The sequence below is a fragment of the Antechinus flavipes genome, chromosome 2 (genome assembly GCF_016432865.1).
Source record: "Antechinus flavipes isolate AdamAnt ecotype Samford, QLD, Australia chromosome 2, AdamAnt_v2, whole genome shotgun sequence".
Lineage (NCBI taxonomy): Eukaryota > Metazoa > Chordata > Mammalia > Dasyuromorphia > Dasyuridae > Antechinus > Antechinus flavipes.
The window spans coordinates 276,105,370-276,122,453 of record NC_067399.1 but is presented as its reverse complement, the minus strand read 5'-3'; the positions used below and the strand labels follow the sequence as shown (position 1 = coordinate 276,122,453).

The 17,084-nt window shown below is 36.9% G+C and overlaps 1 protein-coding gene across 2 annotated transcripts in view; it reads left to right on the top strand.

Moving 5' to 3' along the window:
* The first annotated feature begins 242 nt into the window (after positions 1–242).
* TTBK2 (tau tubulin kinase 2) overlaps positions 243–17,084 on the top strand; it is a 251,713-nt gene continuing 234,871 nt past the window's right edge. Inside the window, exon 1 of one of the 2 annotated variants that reach the window (XM_051977162.1) lies at positions 243–1,326. The gene's annotated coding sequence lies outside the window, so the exon portion shown is untranslated. Of the gene's footprint in view, positions 1,327–1,650; positions 1,750–17,084 lie in introns of those variants that run through there. The other variant, XM_051977161.1, reaches the window with a different exon arrangement.

Here is a 17,084-nt window from a genome sequence, read left to right as displayed (position 1 = left end):
GCTTTGAAATTAGGTCAGAGCTCACCTGCATCTCTGAACTTTACTAAATCAAGACCCATCCCATCCACTGAATTGAGATGTCTTGCCCTCCATAAAATCAATGTCAAGATGAGTGAATGTAGGTTTCTTCTTTCCTTCCATGTTTGAAAGCAGGTCTCTTTGTTTTAGGGCAGTAAGCCTCATTCTCTTGAATTCTCATTGTCTCATCCCTGCTCAGGAAAATCTTCTGACTTAAAAAAAACAAAACAAAACACCTCAGATGCTGAGGTTTCAAGAGCCCTTTTATTTTGGTTCTTGTTGAAAACATTTTAATTTCCAGGTCCTATTGTACAATACTCCACTTTATACACGACACAACATCTTACTCTTCCCCCACCCCCCACCTCCACCCCAACCTGATTCTCCTTCAAATTTCTCCTGTGGATTCCAGGATCTAGGAAGTCCATCTTTGGTCCACGTTAGGGGCTCGTTCCCTCGCCAGGAATCTGGGCTGGAGGCTGCTTCTAAATAGGGCGAAGACTCCTTCCTGTTCGTCGGGAGCAATCAAAACCCAAAGCGTCATTATCAACGGCTCCCAAGCCGAGGTCTTCTTTGCTGGGGCTCGACGACTTCCTTGCCTCTTAAGGGATCTGAACGAGAAAACCTCCGTGGACAGAGGGATGGAGGGCGAGGCCTCTATTGCCAGGGAGTCTGCTTGGGGCCCGCGAACGTGTCCAAGAGAGCCTCTCCGTCGCTGACCATCATCTCCCTCAACCTTAATCTCGGCTTCTGAGCCCAAGATCCTCGAGGTCGTCACCGCCACCTCACACCCCGGGGTCGCCGTGACCAAGTGGTCCCGTCCATCATATGTAACTGATTGAGTTACTCCGACCAAGTCCCCTTGGACTTCACCTCTGCAGAATAAGATATTGAACCAAGACCAAGGGTCATCGTCACTATGTCAAGATAAGCCAGCGGACACGAAGTTTGAAGCTGAACCGAGGTAAAAAAAAAAAAAAAATCAAGGTATGAGGGCCATCTTCTTGGACTCGCCCCCTCCCCCCCTCCCATAGCCCCGCTTCCCTCCTCGGGACTGGCGGATAGCCGCAGCTTGTGGCTAGAACTACAACCCCCAGAATGCTCTTGCGCACGCGCACTGCCATTGTGATGCTCCTTTCCCGGTAACTCGCCCTCTCAGGCAAACCTGAAGATAGCGGCATTTCTCCGGTGGGGGGCGGAGACCCTCTTTGCCCGACTTCCCTCCCCCTCGCTGATAGGCAATGGGATCAGCCAACCGACGTGACGGATTCGGAACGCGGCCTCCAATCAGCGGCTGCGGTGGAGAAGGTGGGCGTTCGCCCTGGCAGGGCAGGTGGGCTAGGCTGTGCCGGGTTGCGAAGGGGGAGAATAACGTCGGGTCGGGTCAGCGGGCGCTGCAGTAGTCGCCGCAGCGGCGATGGGAGCGGTGGGGACGCGGTGGCGGCGGCGGCGGCAGGAGGAGGAGCAGGGGCTGGAGCAAGAGCAGCGGCTGGGGGCAGCCAGCAGCAGCAACAGCCGCCGCCGTCGCCAGTAGACGCAAACGGTACCCAAGGGGGGACAGCCCGACCGGCCGCCGGCCCGCGAACCCACGCACGGGTCCCGCCGCAATCGGGCGGCGGGGGATGGGCAGGCGGCGGCGGTGCCTCCTCCTGAGGGGTGATCCCGGCCGGTCCCGGCCCTGAACCGGGCCCGACCCCACTGCCTGGAGTTCCTGCGTCCGCCACGGCCCAGGTAGGACACGCCCCCCCGACCCCCGAGTATAGTGGCCCGGGAACCACCCCCCCACTTCCCCATCCCCGGTCTCATCCTCCTCTTGTTCCCTATCTCTACGCCTCCACCCCGCCTCGGGATTCTGACCCAGGACTGAGGGGATGCGGGGTGGGGAGGAGCAAAGACGCGTCGGCTCTGCTTTGCCAAATCCTTTTCTTCATCTCGATCTGCCCGCGGGGCTGTTGTCAGACCTTTAACTCCCGCTACTCCTTGGAGACTGTCCTAACCCTTCCCCTCCACGCCAGGCTTCCCGGAGCCCAGAGGACCTTGCACTCTCGCCCCATTTCTCCCGGGGTTTATGTATGTGGATTTGATCCACATCTATTTGCACTCCTTCTGCCACGGATGCTAGGACGGTACCCACGGATGCACGTGTTACCTTATTTAAAAAAAAAAAAAAAAAAGGCGAAAAATAACAAAACACCAATAGTACTTGGTGTCTGAGCTTCTAGCACACCAGAGTTGTATTGGGTCTTGTTGGTTTTCTCGAGAGTGCCTTGGAGGTTGTCTCTGGTGCCCAAGCTGCCAAAGTCATGCCGAGGGACTTCTGCATTTGTTGGGAACAGGGTGGTGGTGAAGAAGTTGGTTTGGATCAGAACTGTTGGGGTGTTGTGGGAGAAGGGCCAAAAAGAGACTCTTAAAGTAAATGTGTCAGAAATCGGTAGGGCATAATTCTTGTGTTTTGCTTTGAGTTGAGGTTGGTAGGTGACAACCACCTTGGAATTAACTCCTCCCACTTCTGAACGTAGAGGCGTAGTGATTGAGATTTCTTCAGGTTTAAATTTTGGGAGGTGTAAGTTTATTGAGTTTTCCTCAGAATTTACATAAAGATGCTCTGGCGTAGCAGAAAGTGCAGGACTTTGACTTAATCTGGATTTAAATTCCACTTCTGAAATTAATAGTTGTATGAGAGTGGAAGTCACTTAAATTCTCTGAACCTCATTGTTCTCATTTATAAAATGGGAATGGCAATATCTGTAGTAGGATAGTGGTGAAGAACAAAGCTAATTCTGCCCTTTTAGATTAGACAGAATAAATTTAATTCTTATTCCATGTGATAGACCTTTAAATGCTTAAAGACCGCTATCATACTTTCCCACCTCCAAGCCTTTTGCCTTTCCCAGACTAAATATAAATATCCCCACTTCCTTCAGCTAGTCATCATATAACATAAACTTCAGGTCTGTCACCATTCTAGTGGTGCTGTCTTGGACAGTCTCCAGCTTCTCGATTTTCATTCTAGAATGTGGTACTTGGAGTGGCACACAGTACTCCAGAGGTAGTTTGATGGATGTGGGGTACAGTGATTATGACCACCCTAATTCTGGATTCTTTGCCTTTTTTAATGCCACTTAATATTTAAAACACAATCTTATTGGCTTATTATTGACTCCTCTTGAACATGCAAGCTACTAAACCCTTTAGATTGTTTTCATAAAGCTGCTGTCTAGTCATTCTCTACCCCCACCCCCAGTTTCATCACCATCTTTCCACCAGTACAAACTTGCACCTTTGGAATTATTTTGAACTTTTCATTTCCTTGTTCTCCTTCACCTCCATTTCCAGATTTTACTAGTTATTCCTCTAAAACATTCCTTACATCTCCACAACTATCTGTCCCTTTCACTCTCCTTCATATGTGGTCACCATTCTTTTTTTATTATTATTATAGCTTTTTATTTACAAGATATTTGCACGGGTAATTTTTTAGCATTGACAATTGCAAAACCTTTTGTTCCAATTTTTCCTCTCCTTCCCCCCACTCCCTCCCTCAGATGTCAGGTTGAGCAATACATGTTAAATATGTTAAAGTATATGTTAAATACAATATATGTATACATGTCCATACATTTATTTTGCTGTACAAAAAGAATTGGACTTTGAAATAGTGTACAATTAACCTGTGAAGAAAATAAAAAATGCAAGCAGACAGGGATTTAGAATTCTATTGAGATTGGGAACTCATTTCCCAGCATTCTTTTGCTGGGTGTAGCTGGTTCAATTCATTACTGCTCTATTGGAACTGATTTGGTTTATCTCATTGTTGAAGAGAGCCACATCCATCAGAATTGATCATCATATAGTATTGTTGTTGAAGTATTAATGATCTCCTGGTCCTGTTCATTTCACTCAGCATCAGTTCATGTAAGTCTCTCCAGGCTTTTCTGAAATCGTCCTGTTGGTCATTTCTTACAGAACAATTATATTCCATAACATTCTTATATGTGGTCACCATTCTAATTCACACCCACTTCACCCTTCTCATATATTGTTGCTGTAACCTACTACCTAGTCTTCCTGCTTCCAGTCTTATCCTTATTTAATCCATACTCCATTCAGCTGGCAAAATAACTTATCCAAAGCCCACGTTTGCCATAATTGTCAGTGACTCCATACTGCCTAGGATAAGCCACAAACTTTTCAGCTTGGTATTTAAAGCTTTGAATGAGGTCTGGCTCCAGGCTACCTTTTCTAAATTTACTTTACATTTTTTCTCCTTATTTCTTGTGAGACTGGCCTACTGATTGTTTTCCAAACTTGACCACCTAACTCCCATTTCAGCTTATTGCACAGGCTGAACTGCATGTCTGGAATTCACTGACTCTTGTCACTGCCTCTTAGAATTTTTAATTTCAAGTCAAATGCCATTTGCTTTGTGAAATTTTTCCTGATTCCCCTAGTTGTTAGTGCACTCTCTTTTTTTTTTCTCAGATTATTTTGTGTTGTTGTTGTTATTTTTTGGTTTTGGTTTTAGTTTTTGTTTTTACCAGTTACTAATACTATCTCCATTCTCAAATTGTTTTGTATGTAGAGGTATATCTGTTGTTGTATTCATTCCCCTAGAAGAATGTAAATTCATTGAGAACAAGTACCTTCAGTGCCATTATGAATGTTTCAGATTGTTAATCTGTAGTATTTACTTTTTGCACACCTTAAAGTGCTATAGAAAAAAAGAGCTTTTATTATTTTAAAAAAATGTACACTTTTAAACTTCTTGGATCCATATTCGGTGTTACATGTTTATTTCTGAGCCATTAGTAGGGATTGCCTTGAAATCTGAAAATTGATCTGTGTGGATAAGCCACTGCAGGAATGGACTGTGATTTCCTTTCACCAAAATGCAATAGAGAAAGTGACATTTATTTACATCACTAAATGAAGAGTAATACAAAATGGAAAAACTGAAGAATGCAATTGGTTTTAATGTAGCAAGGAAATTGAATACTGTTATGTGTTAAATTCTCCCATTTTTTTGAAGGAGCATTAAGGACTAAGATTATGGCAAAACCAACTTCAAAATACCTTAAGTGTTAGAAAGGTTCATATTAATGATTTGGTGTTTTTGAAATGATGATCTGAAGCATTCTGATTGGAAAAGAAGTTTACAAACTGAATTTTTGTAACAGTCACGTGATTTTATCTAGAGGATAGAAAGGAACTGTTGAAGCAAGTTCCATTTCCCTTAAGTGGTAATAGACATGTAAAAGAAGTACCATTTTTCTTTTTTTAATTTGAGAGGTAGTGAAGATTTAAATCTGTAGTTTCAGCAAATTAGGAATACTATTGAATTGAAATAGTCATTGATTATGGACAAAAGGAACTAGGGAATATAATTAATCCAATGTTGTTTATTATCCTACCGTGCCATCTTAAAATACAATTCAATTTTTAATGAATAAATTTTATACTATGTATGATTTAAGGGTTTTGTATCCCATGAATTTCATTAAGATACTGGTTATCCTAGTGCTGTAGCAATTTCTAAGAAGCCAAAGAGAATTTGTTTCATTACATTTTAAAAATATTGATATAAGTTATATGTATTCTTAGATACATTTTAAATCTAAAATTTAGGTAATTGTGATTATATTGGACAGATATGACAAGGCAATACTGCATTTAAATTTTTGAGTCTCTTTAAGAATGTAAAATGTAAATGTAAAATAATTAGTTTTTTATAAGATTGCTTCCAAAGTGGTATTCATTTTGAAAATATCCATTTTGAGTAGAGAAGTAAAATTTTTAAACATGATAATATATCATAAAATAAACATTACTGGAAAATATTTAATGAGAGATATTGAAAAATTTTGCATTTTAAGTATCCATTATTAAAACAGGTTTAAGCATTGATTATTAAAACTCTTTGATACTTTTTGACAAATTGTAGAAATTCTATTATATTTCTTTATTTTCCTTTCTAATATCTCTAATCCTCTTTCCTGGAAAAATATCTTTGTGATGTTTTTTCAAAAATTTTAATCTCATAGATAATATAGACTCATTTATTACCCCCTTTTTTGGCTACTTTGGTTAAATGTTATGCCAAGAATTTCATTTAGCTAATTTCATTGGTAAATGTTGTAGAACTTTTTAGATATTTAGAGATTATTTAGGATTGAAAATTTTCAAATTGCATTTTGAGTCTTTATGACATATGTGTTGTCTAGCATCTCTTAATACATTGTTAGTAGTCATGAGTCAAATGAAATGATCCTATTTGTCTTGAAGATCTTAATTATGTTCAGGTTAAATATCATGTAAGTTTGTAATGAAAACTTTTGGAGCCCAAATCATATTCCACCAAAAAGTTGTCTTTATACCAACTTATTTTTGAACACAGATTCATAATACTTTTTACTCTAATTATAAGATGCTTCTGGCCTCATTAAAATGAGGTGATCTTTGGATACAGGCACAAAATGTGTATTAGAAACATAACCACTGGGTACTGAGTATATAATTTTGAGAGTCATTTGTCAATAACTGAAATCATTAGAGTTAAGAGAATGAGATTGTAAATGAAGTGTGTGTAGAGAAAGAAGATTAGAGGGCAAAAAAAGATCTCTGGTGTAGCAATCTATTTGCAGGAAGTGGGAAGAAGAAGATGAATTCATAAAATGCTAGCTCTGAGGAGATGAGGAAGAAGCTATAAAACAGATAGGAAGAGACCTGGAGAGAGCAGTGTCACCAAAGCCAAGGGAGAAGAGAGAATTTAAAAAGATAAAGTGGTCAACAGAATGAAATGCTACTGAAATATCATGAGAAGTAATTCTCTTCTTTCTCTGCATTTTATCTTAGTGATTTCCTAAGAGAACTCTTTTAAGTTGTCACTAACTCTAGATCACTATATCACTAACTCTAACTATATATAGTATATACCTGGTTATTCATACCCGTGTTTCCCCGATAATGACACTGTCTTATTATTTTTTTGGACAGAAAAACACCAGAGGGCTTATTTTCAGGGGAGGGCTTATTTTAATGAACATTGACAGCAATTTTAATAAACAGATAAATGTGAACAAAAAAAAGTACCTTTATTCAATAATGATCATGTCATCTTCTTCAACAACATCGTCATAAGTGTCCATACCCTGAATTCCATCCTGGATGTCTTGTGCCTCTAATTCCTTCAGAAGAAGTGGATCCAATCTGTCATGTCCAGCAATATAGCTCTCTTTAAATGAACATGTCTTGTCCAGGTAACCTGCTCGTAGTGCCTTGGCAACACAGCTGTCAGTAATTTTATCCCATGACTTCTTCACCCAAGTCACGACTTCTTGCAGACAGGACTTCACAAAGTTTCCATGCTGATTTCTTTCCATTCTATTTTCAATGTAGTTATTGACTTCATGCGCAAATGGTCCTTGAATGGCTTGTTTATTGCAATATCAAGGGTCTGGAGATAGGCAGTCATTCCTGCAGGAATCATTACTTGATCTATTCTTCTCTCTGCAAGGAAGTTCTTCATTTCTTTAGTGCGGTGAGTGCTGGCTGAATCCCAGATTATCAGACCTCTCTGGTTACCTCACATAACAAGTGGCAGCATTAAATCAACCCACTTTCTTATAACGACTTGTGTACACCAGGCTTTTTCGGTTTCAAGAACGTAAATGCCTGATACACGTTCAATTTTATCTTTCTTGCCTTACTGATGATTAGAAGTGTGGCTTTCTTTCCATCCAAATGAATTGCCAAAACGCAGGTGACCTGTGCAGACAGAATAATAAAATTATGATCATCAGTCCTTCTTTTCACTCTATCATGCCCCTCAATAATGTTTTAATCCCATCATGCTCCATGAGTGCTCCTTCTATCCTCCATGATGCCCCCTGAGTTCTTCTTTTACCCTCCATCATGGCCCTTTTATCCTCCATCATGCCCCCTCACTCCTGCTTACATACCAGGTTTTTATGTTGTCCTGCCTCAGCTCTCCTCCGCGGCACTGCTCTCAATGGCGCCAGCAAGCAAATCACTGGGGAAAAACAGGATTCCGTGCTCACTGCTGCAGCTCTGATTGGATGCAGCTCGGGGCATGTGTTTCACGAGGTGGGGGGGGGGGGGGCAGGACGGTGCATACAGAGGGTACCGTAATGTAGCGTATAGCGCAGGGGATCATCTTCACTACAGTAGCAATCTCAATAGGGCTTATTTTCAGGGGAGGGCTTATTTTAGAGGAATCTTACACAGTAAGGGGAGGACTTATTTTCAGGATAGGTCTTATTATTGGGGAAACACGGTATATTGCATTCATTAGAATGTGAACTCCCTGAAGGCAGGAATAATGTTGGGTTTTTTTCCTCCTATCTTTGCCAGTTAACACTATACTTAGAACATAGTAATCATTTAATAAATGTCTAATGTTTGAGTTGGAAGTGTGGGATTGAAGCTCAGGAGTGGGAAATGAGGAATTAATATGCTGATTTAGTGGTCATCTACATAAATAATTGGGCATTACCATTTTTCACCTTCTCCATTTATCTAATTTATTATCAAATCTTGTTGTTTCTTCCTTCACATTTCTTACATACAAAGTATTCCTCTTCTTTCCTCTCTTATAGCCACCATCCACATTTAGTTGCTCATTACCTCCCAAATGAAATGAGACAGTGGCCTTCTTTTAAACTCTGCTTCAAGTGGCTGTCAGAGGTTTTTTTGGTTGTCTTCTTAAATGCACATCAAATTTGTCATTCTCTTACTAAGTTCGATAAGATTACTATTATCTTTAGGGTCAAAACCTTTTAAAGTCTTCTACTTGGCATTTAAATCCCTTAATAACTTGCTTCCTTCCTACCATGCAGTCTTCTTACAATTTTCTCTCCATGCCACTCATGATCCAGTTACAGTGGCTATGAGAGTGGAAAAAAGAGGAATACTTCTGTATGCAAGAAATGAAAAGGTTGAAGATGGTAGTGCTCTTGACAATACATAATAGGAAAATTGGAAAGAGGGGAGAGCTTAAGGGAGAAAGATAAAGTTGAATCCTTCTTTTGGACATGTTGAGTTTAAGATCCAGTTCAAGATTTCATTTGGTGATGAATGACTATGCCTCAGGAGAGAGATTAAGCTTGGATCTGGGAATCATAGAATTATTGCTACAGAGATGATAATTGAACTGCTCAGATCACTAAACCAGATAGTATAAAATGAAAAGGGAAGAAGGTCCATAAAGAAGCCTTGGCAAATGTTTATGGTTAGTAGGAATGCATGAATTAAGTATAGCAAAGATGACTGGAAAATAGACAGATGGTAGAGAAATAGGAGAAAATAGTGTCAGGAAAACCTAAGAGAAGGAGAGTGTGACTAGGAGAAGATGGTTGTCAACATTGTCAAGATTTACAAAGAGGTCAAGAAGCAGAATGATTTGGAAAAAAAGGTCATTAAATTTCATAATTAAGAAATTATTGGCTACTTTGAAGAGGACAGTTTTAGTTCATTGATGAGGTTGGAAACCTGGTTGAGTCTCCACCTAAATGTTCTATAATTATGCTCTTTAAAATGTATAATAAAACATAATATTTTGCTTTGTGTGGTTGATGTGAAAATTTATTTTTCTAAACTAAGTATATTGTTATGAAGATTTTGATTTTCCATTTCTTTTTCAATTGTTCAACTTGGGGACAGGGAGGGTGAAAAAATGATTGTAAGGTGAAAAAATGATTGTAAAAATAAAAGATGGGAAGACTTATCAAGTCTTACACAGAATTCATTATCTCTTATTCCCCTTTATAAAACTTGCTTATTTTCTGTCTACTTTTTAAAATATATAATCTCTCCTTGAAATTCTTTCTAGGTTTTCTTATTTCTCTTCCTATTTCTCTAGCCTATTCTCTCAACTTCTTTTGTGGGCCCATCATCCATATGGTACCTTTCTAATTGTGAATGGTTTCAAAAGCTCTATCCTGGCTGCTTCTCTTTTCTCTTGAAACTGTCTTGAGATCTTATCTGCTCTCATGGGTCCAATTATTGTCTCCATATAGATAAATCTCTGAATCTGCTCATCCTTCGAGTCATTCAGGTTTTGAAACACGGAATCACCTTAACTCTTCATCCTCCCCCCCTTCTCCAATCCAATTAGTTGTTAATTTTTATTGATTTTTATCTCTGCAACATCTGAAGCATTCTTCCCTTTCTCTCCATTTGTACAAACAAAACACTATTTCAGGTCTTCATCATCTTTTGCCTAGATTTTTTGCCAGGGGTAATATTACCCCTGCTTCTTTCTTCTTTAGTTAATATTCCAGAATTTCAAATATGAAATTCTTTAAATACAGGTATGACCATGATAATCGTTCTGCTCAAAAAGCTTTATTGGTTCCCTATTGTATCTATTATAAAATAAAGATTTCTTTAATATTTAAAAACCTTTCACAATCTGACTAATCTTTCCTTACTGATTTCATATTATTCCTTCTCATATATTCTGCAGCCTAGCCAAACTGACCCGCTTGTTATGTCTCTTACACATACTGACAAAACTGCATAAAATCTGACAGTTCAGATCATTGCGAACCTTAGAGAGAGCAGTTGATAAGCTGAGTGATGAGGTTGGAAGCCCGATGACTAAGAGGCTGAGAAACAAGTAAGTTGTTAAAAAATTTCCCAGTATTTTCCTCTAGTCAGAGCACATCTGGAGTACTGTGTTCAATTCTGGACACCACATTTTAGAAGGACTTTTTGAAGAATTCAGGCTTTCTCTGTGAATGTGTGTGTGTGTGTGTGTTCATATATTGATAGATACATAGACAGATAGATATAGATATGCATAGTAGGTATTTGATTTTCCCTAAATCAGGATAGATTTCATGAGGAGGATGAAAATTTTAAAATGGCAAAACATTTAATTAGGACGGAAATTAATAAAGCAATGAAAACAATAACCACATTCCTAAATGAGTATTGTGTCCTTCCACTTTTTCCCAAAGTAATTTTGGACTCAAGCTCCTTCAAACTTGTTATTCTGATCATGTAGCTTATGGATTTAGTTTCTTTCTGCATTGTTAGATGCCAGGGCTGAAGATTTCAAGGCCCGGGTCTGTGTCTAGGAGGACCTGTTTCCTCTATTGCCATTCCTGAGCATCTGGTTTACTAGTACTTTCTTCTTATACAGGTACTGACTTGCTTTGCCTCAGGCACTTTTTACTCCTGCTTCTATTTGTCAGCTTTCCACAGCTATCATTTCTTTTTGCCTTTTGTTCACGGAGGTATAGTTTGGCATTGGCCTCTATTCTCTCTCTATCCTCTCTGTAAAAAAGAAATCTCTGTATCTCTCCATGTCTATCTTTCTCTCGCCCTTTCTCCCTCCCCCCATTTCCAACAGCCCACAAACCAAGTTCAAGCAGTGAAGCAGACACAGATATCAGGTAGATCTTTAAGGCCATTTGAGACAAGGATCCCATAAGAAGTCAGAGCTTGAGGCAGCAGGACTGAGAAAGCAGAAGCGAACTCTGCTCCTTGAATAGATTCTTTGTTGTATTTTATACTTAATTACTAGATGTGACCAGTTCTGTGTCTACTTGTATGTAATCAACAATGTGTATCTGGCTTATATCTTACTGCTTCTATTTTCCTGAATTTCACCTTCATCCTAAAAATTGTGTTTTTCTTTAAAACCTTTTTTCCCAATGTCAATTTCTGTCTCCTATTTCTCCTTTGGAAGAAAAAAAGAAAAAAACCCCACAAAATTCTTGTAATAAATATGCATGTCTTTGTTTTTTTGGGGTGTGATATTTTACTTTATGTAATTCTTTTGTTAAAAGAATAGTCCATAGAGGCACACAAAAAATCCATTTTGCCTCCAGGGATATGTTGAAAGAATTTGAGGATTATCTAATTTTATAGAAGATGTTGCAGAGCTATTCTGTTTCTGTTCTCTAACCTTGTTTAGCCTAGGATTCCACAATACTTCTTAAGAATATATTTTTAAATTTTTTCAAAGGGATCACAACTTCCAATTCTATTTTGATGAGGTCCCAATTGTAGCACTTTGCCTCCACTGAAGATTCAAGAAGATTGAAGCTAGAGCAGGGACTCTTTAAAATGTGCTTTTCAAAAATGTTGTTACATTATGGATTGTTGGTCCCTGTATCTTGAGCTTGCTACTAAGTTATGTTTTAACCTCTCCTTCTTGCCACTTTTCTGAGTCTCTAGAAATTGATGGATGTGAATAGTCACTGAGGATTTTTTCTCTTTCTATGTAAAATCTGCATCTGATGACTAGTTGCAATATGTTTCAGAATGAAATTTTTTAGAAGACATCTTCCACTGAAATTGCTTTTATTTGCCATTTTCAAATGAATTGAAAGTTTGCTTACAATACTTAAATGTTGATTCATTTGATTAATGTTGGCTTGTAATTGTTAAGAGTTGGAGGGTAAATCAGTTCAAAACTTAAGGAAAAGAGACTAGTCATAGTTATATCTAAACTAACTGTAGCTTTTATTAGGAGTTTATTATAAAGTATAAAACACTCATTCTCATAAAAAAGCATTCAAAGAAGAGCATTTTTTTTTTCTCACTATCATATTTGGGTATCATTCTTGATCTGGTTCTGGGTATTGAAGTCATATTGTAACTACAATTCAGACTTTTACTTGTATCCAGATATAGACAGATTTGAGTTTGGAGTGAAGATTATGGTCTATGAAGTTTGATCCCAAGGTGTAGCCCCTTCCATAACTATCCCCCAAATTCTATTCCTTTATACACTCAATAAGATATTAGACATAAATAGATCAGATGAGAAAAAAAATACAAGAGTTAATATGGGTCTTTTAATATCAAAGACTGTACTTCCAACTTAATTAGTCATACTAATTTTTTATGCCTGTTTCTTCCTTTGTGTAATGAGTCTGCATCAGAGAATATTCACATCTTGATCACAGATTCATTCAGGTACTTAATCAAATATTTAAGATGTCTTCCTCCTTCACTGGTTATTAAAATACACTTAATTCTTTTTGCATTGTGATTTCTACTTTATCTTATCTTATAATATTTCATAGTCCTCTTGTGTACCTGTTGGATTTAAATCAGAACTACATTTATCTGTAGTTTTACTTATCTCCTATTACTAGATTAGATTGTGAATTTATGAATTCTGGGCAATCTAACTTATTTTTTCATTCTTCCAACTCCATCTGCTAAAATGTATTGCATAGAATAGGTGCTTATAGGTGTTTCTCAAATGAATAAATGAGTCAATATTAAAGGAAGGAAGAAAACAAGTATTTATTTATTTTTTATATAAAGCTTTTTATTTTCAGAACAAATGCAAAGATAGTTTTCAATACTCATTCTTGCAAAATCTTGTGTTCCAAAATTTTTTTTCTCCTTTCCCCTCACCTCCTCCCCTAGATGGCAAGTAATCCAATATATGTTAAACATGTGCAATTCTTCTATACAGATTTCTACAATTATTATGTTGCACAAGAAAAATTAGATCAAAAAGGCAAAAAAATTAGGAAGAAAACAAAATGCAATCAAGCAACAACAAAAAAAGTGAAAATACTATGCTGTGATCCACATTTGATCCCAACAGTACTCTCTGTGAATGCAGATGGCTCTCTTCATAAGATCATTGGAACTGGCTTGAATCAGCTCACTAAAACAAGCATTTTTTAAGTACCTACTATGTGCCATTAGTTATGATAGCCTTACAAATATTATCTCATTTGACCCTCACAATAACTCTGGGAGAAGGTGGGTCCTATTATTATCCTCAATTTACAATTGAAGAAATAGAGGCAAAAAGAGGTCATGTGTCTTACCCAGGATTATCCAGCTAGTAAATCTCTGAGACAAGATTTGAACTCACATCTTCCTGACAGCAAGACCAGACTCCTGTCTACTTGGCAACCTTATGAAATAACCATTCACATTTATCTAGTGGTTTGTAAAGTATTCTGTTCATAACAGCCCTGTGCAAAGTGTGAAATACAATTATTACTTCCATTCAATTTTAAAGATAAAGAAGTAGAGGCTTTGAAAGAATAAGTGACTTGTTTAAGACCACACAGTTGATAAAAGTCCAGCATCAGGGACATTGTAGGCACTTCATAGCTTTTTGTTGATGAGACAGGATTTGAACCTGGGTCTCTTCATTCCAAATCTAGCACACTTTGGATGTAATAAGCTCTGTCTAATGCAGGGATTGTTTAATTTTTTTTATCTTCACATCCCCAGTACTCAGCATAGTGCTTGGCACATAGATGATATTTAATAAATGTTTGTTAGTTGGCTGATTCTCAAATGCTGGATTCACAACCCCCTTCTCTCCTTTTTCTTAGAAAAAAATATTGAAGTGTGAATAGTATCTAAATGTATACATAGATACATATAGATGTATCTATATCTGGTTTTAGGCTTTTTTTTTTTTTTTTTAGAATAACAGCAAATAGTGCCCTTTATTCCACTTTAATTTGCACATATTTTAAAGACCTTCTAAAATTAGTAAGCATTTTTAAAGCAGATACTATTTTATGTGATGGACCCGTGGAACAATTTTATAACGTTTGTGTTCTGTTCTTCATTACTCTATGTCATAAAGAAAAGAGGTTCTATACTTTCAGTTGTTAACTAGAAATCTAATTTGTGTCTGAAACCTGGGGCATTGTTTTCCTAAAATATATAGCCACTGTTTCATTGCTTTTCTTTGTGTTTATACATTCAAAGTTCGTTTAGTAGCTGAATTAGGTATTTATTTTGTAATTTGTAAAGTTTTTAAGTTTTTACTTTGACATCTGAAATGGCTGCTGTTCCTGTCACCACATTTTTATGCATTTTTATAATGCAGATTGCTTATCCCAAATACTGTTTACACAGAAGATCATGACTTTGGAAAAAAGTCTATTTTTGAATATTATGTATTTAATAATAGAAGTTGTGGGAATGTTTTAAGTGCCACTCAAGAAAGAGTCATATTTCACAGTTGTTCTGTCACAAGAAGTATTTGTATTAGTTCTTGGCCTAAATATACCTTTGACTATGTTTTTTTTTTTTTTAACCTTTGAGACAAGTCATGTGCCTTTTTGGTAGTTGAGATTTAAGTGATAAGTTAATCATATTTTCCATGTTTTTCTTTTAAAAAATAGAATCCTAATTAAATTTTTTCCTCAAATTGCTCTTTTACCTATTCAATGAATGTTTTTTCTCCTAAACTTGTATAACTTATTTATCTAAAGTCATCATCTTGAAAAAGTATCCCCCTCTCGACCACTATATATTTGGTGTTAACCTTGGTGAGGAAAGAGGTTGTTGTGAGGAAAGAGCTAAAATTATTTTCTCTGTTTCAAAACCATATTTGGCTTCTCTTTCACTTTTTTCCCTACCTGATACTCAATCAATGACTTAAATTCTGGTAGTTTTTCTTTTTTTAATGTCTTTTGAATCCTTTCTGTTCTGTTTACTATTGCCTTAGGCCACACTTTTAAGCTTGAATTTATGCTTGAATAATTCATGTTTGAATGATTGTAGTCACCTTTTCTCCAGTTTCTCTCTTCCTGCTTCAGCACATCCTTCATGCTACTCACTGCCTTAATTACAGTGATGATCAAGACACTTCCCTACTCAAAAACCTTGAGTTTGTTCCCATCTTGCCCACAGAATTAAGTTCAAATGAAGCTGATTTCTTCAGAAGCTGTTCTCAATTTGTTTTTTCTTTCTTTTCTTGTTATTTGTATTGTTGTATTCTTTATGACTTCCTGAATGTCATATTACAAAATAACATTTTATTTTTTCCTCCCTTAATATTTTGTTTTTTTTTCTAGTGACATGTAAAGGTAGTTTTCGACAATCATATTTGTAAGATTTTAAGTTTCAATTTTTTCCCCTCTCTTTACCTCCCTCTTCTCCAAGACGGCAAGCAATATGATGTAGCTTATGCATGTACAGTCACAAAATACCATTTTTAAAAGTATGTATTCAGTTTATCAGAATAGTTCCAATATTGCCACGCTTATCTGCATTCACTTCTGACTTCCTTCTGCTTTTTTCTATATATTTTAACAATATTTCATCAAAATTCTTTTCTTAATTTTTTCTTTTTCTTTCTGTCCCCCCTTTTATGTGCATCATGATTATTAACCTCTGTCCCTCCATAACTCTCCTTTTCAAGTAAAAGCCCTCCTTCATAACAGATAAGTAGTATGTTTTACACTGAACTTTTAGTTCATCATGTCCCTGACAAGTGTTGGGATACTTTTATTCCTCCCCCTTTTTTTTAAACCAAGAATTTTTTCCTTTTTCATGCTTTTATCTTTTGTTATGCCTTCATGTCATGTATTCACGGTAAATGGTATGAGACATCCAGCAGTTTTTGTTGACTCAAGTGAATCCTTATTCGAGTTGTTGGAGGCCTTGGGTTTCCCCAAAATTATGATACTGTGTTCATTTGCTTTTGAGTCTTGTGTCCTTAGTTTCTTACACTGATCAAATTTTTGTTTTTTAATCAATACCAAATAATTTTAATAATTTTTGCTTTGTGATATAATTTGAAATCCAGGATTTTAGTCCCCTTTTCTTTTTTTTTCATTATTTTTGAAGTAGTCTTAATCTTTTGTTCCTCATTATGAGTTTTGTTACTCTTTGGCAGTTTGGGAATAGTAGCAAATTATAAATTAATTTAGGATAGTATCATCATTTTTATTATATTGTCATGGCCCAACTTTAAGCATTTAACCTCTCTAGTTATTTAAATCTACATTTCTATAAAGTATGTTGTGTTGTTCATATAGTTCCTGTGTATTTCTTTTTTAGATGAACTTCATGATATTTTATACATTGTGTTGTTATTTTGAATAGAATGTCTTTAACTTCTGTTTTATTTTAATATGCAAAAAATTGATTACTTTATGAGTTTATATTGTATGTAGCCTGCTACTTTACTGAAGATATTAATCACTTCAGTTGATTTTTAGTTAAGTCTTTAGAGTTCTCCTTAGGTATAAAAATGATAATTTTGTCTCCTTTTAGTTTATCCTTATTCTCTCAGTTTCTTTTTCTTTTCTTACTAT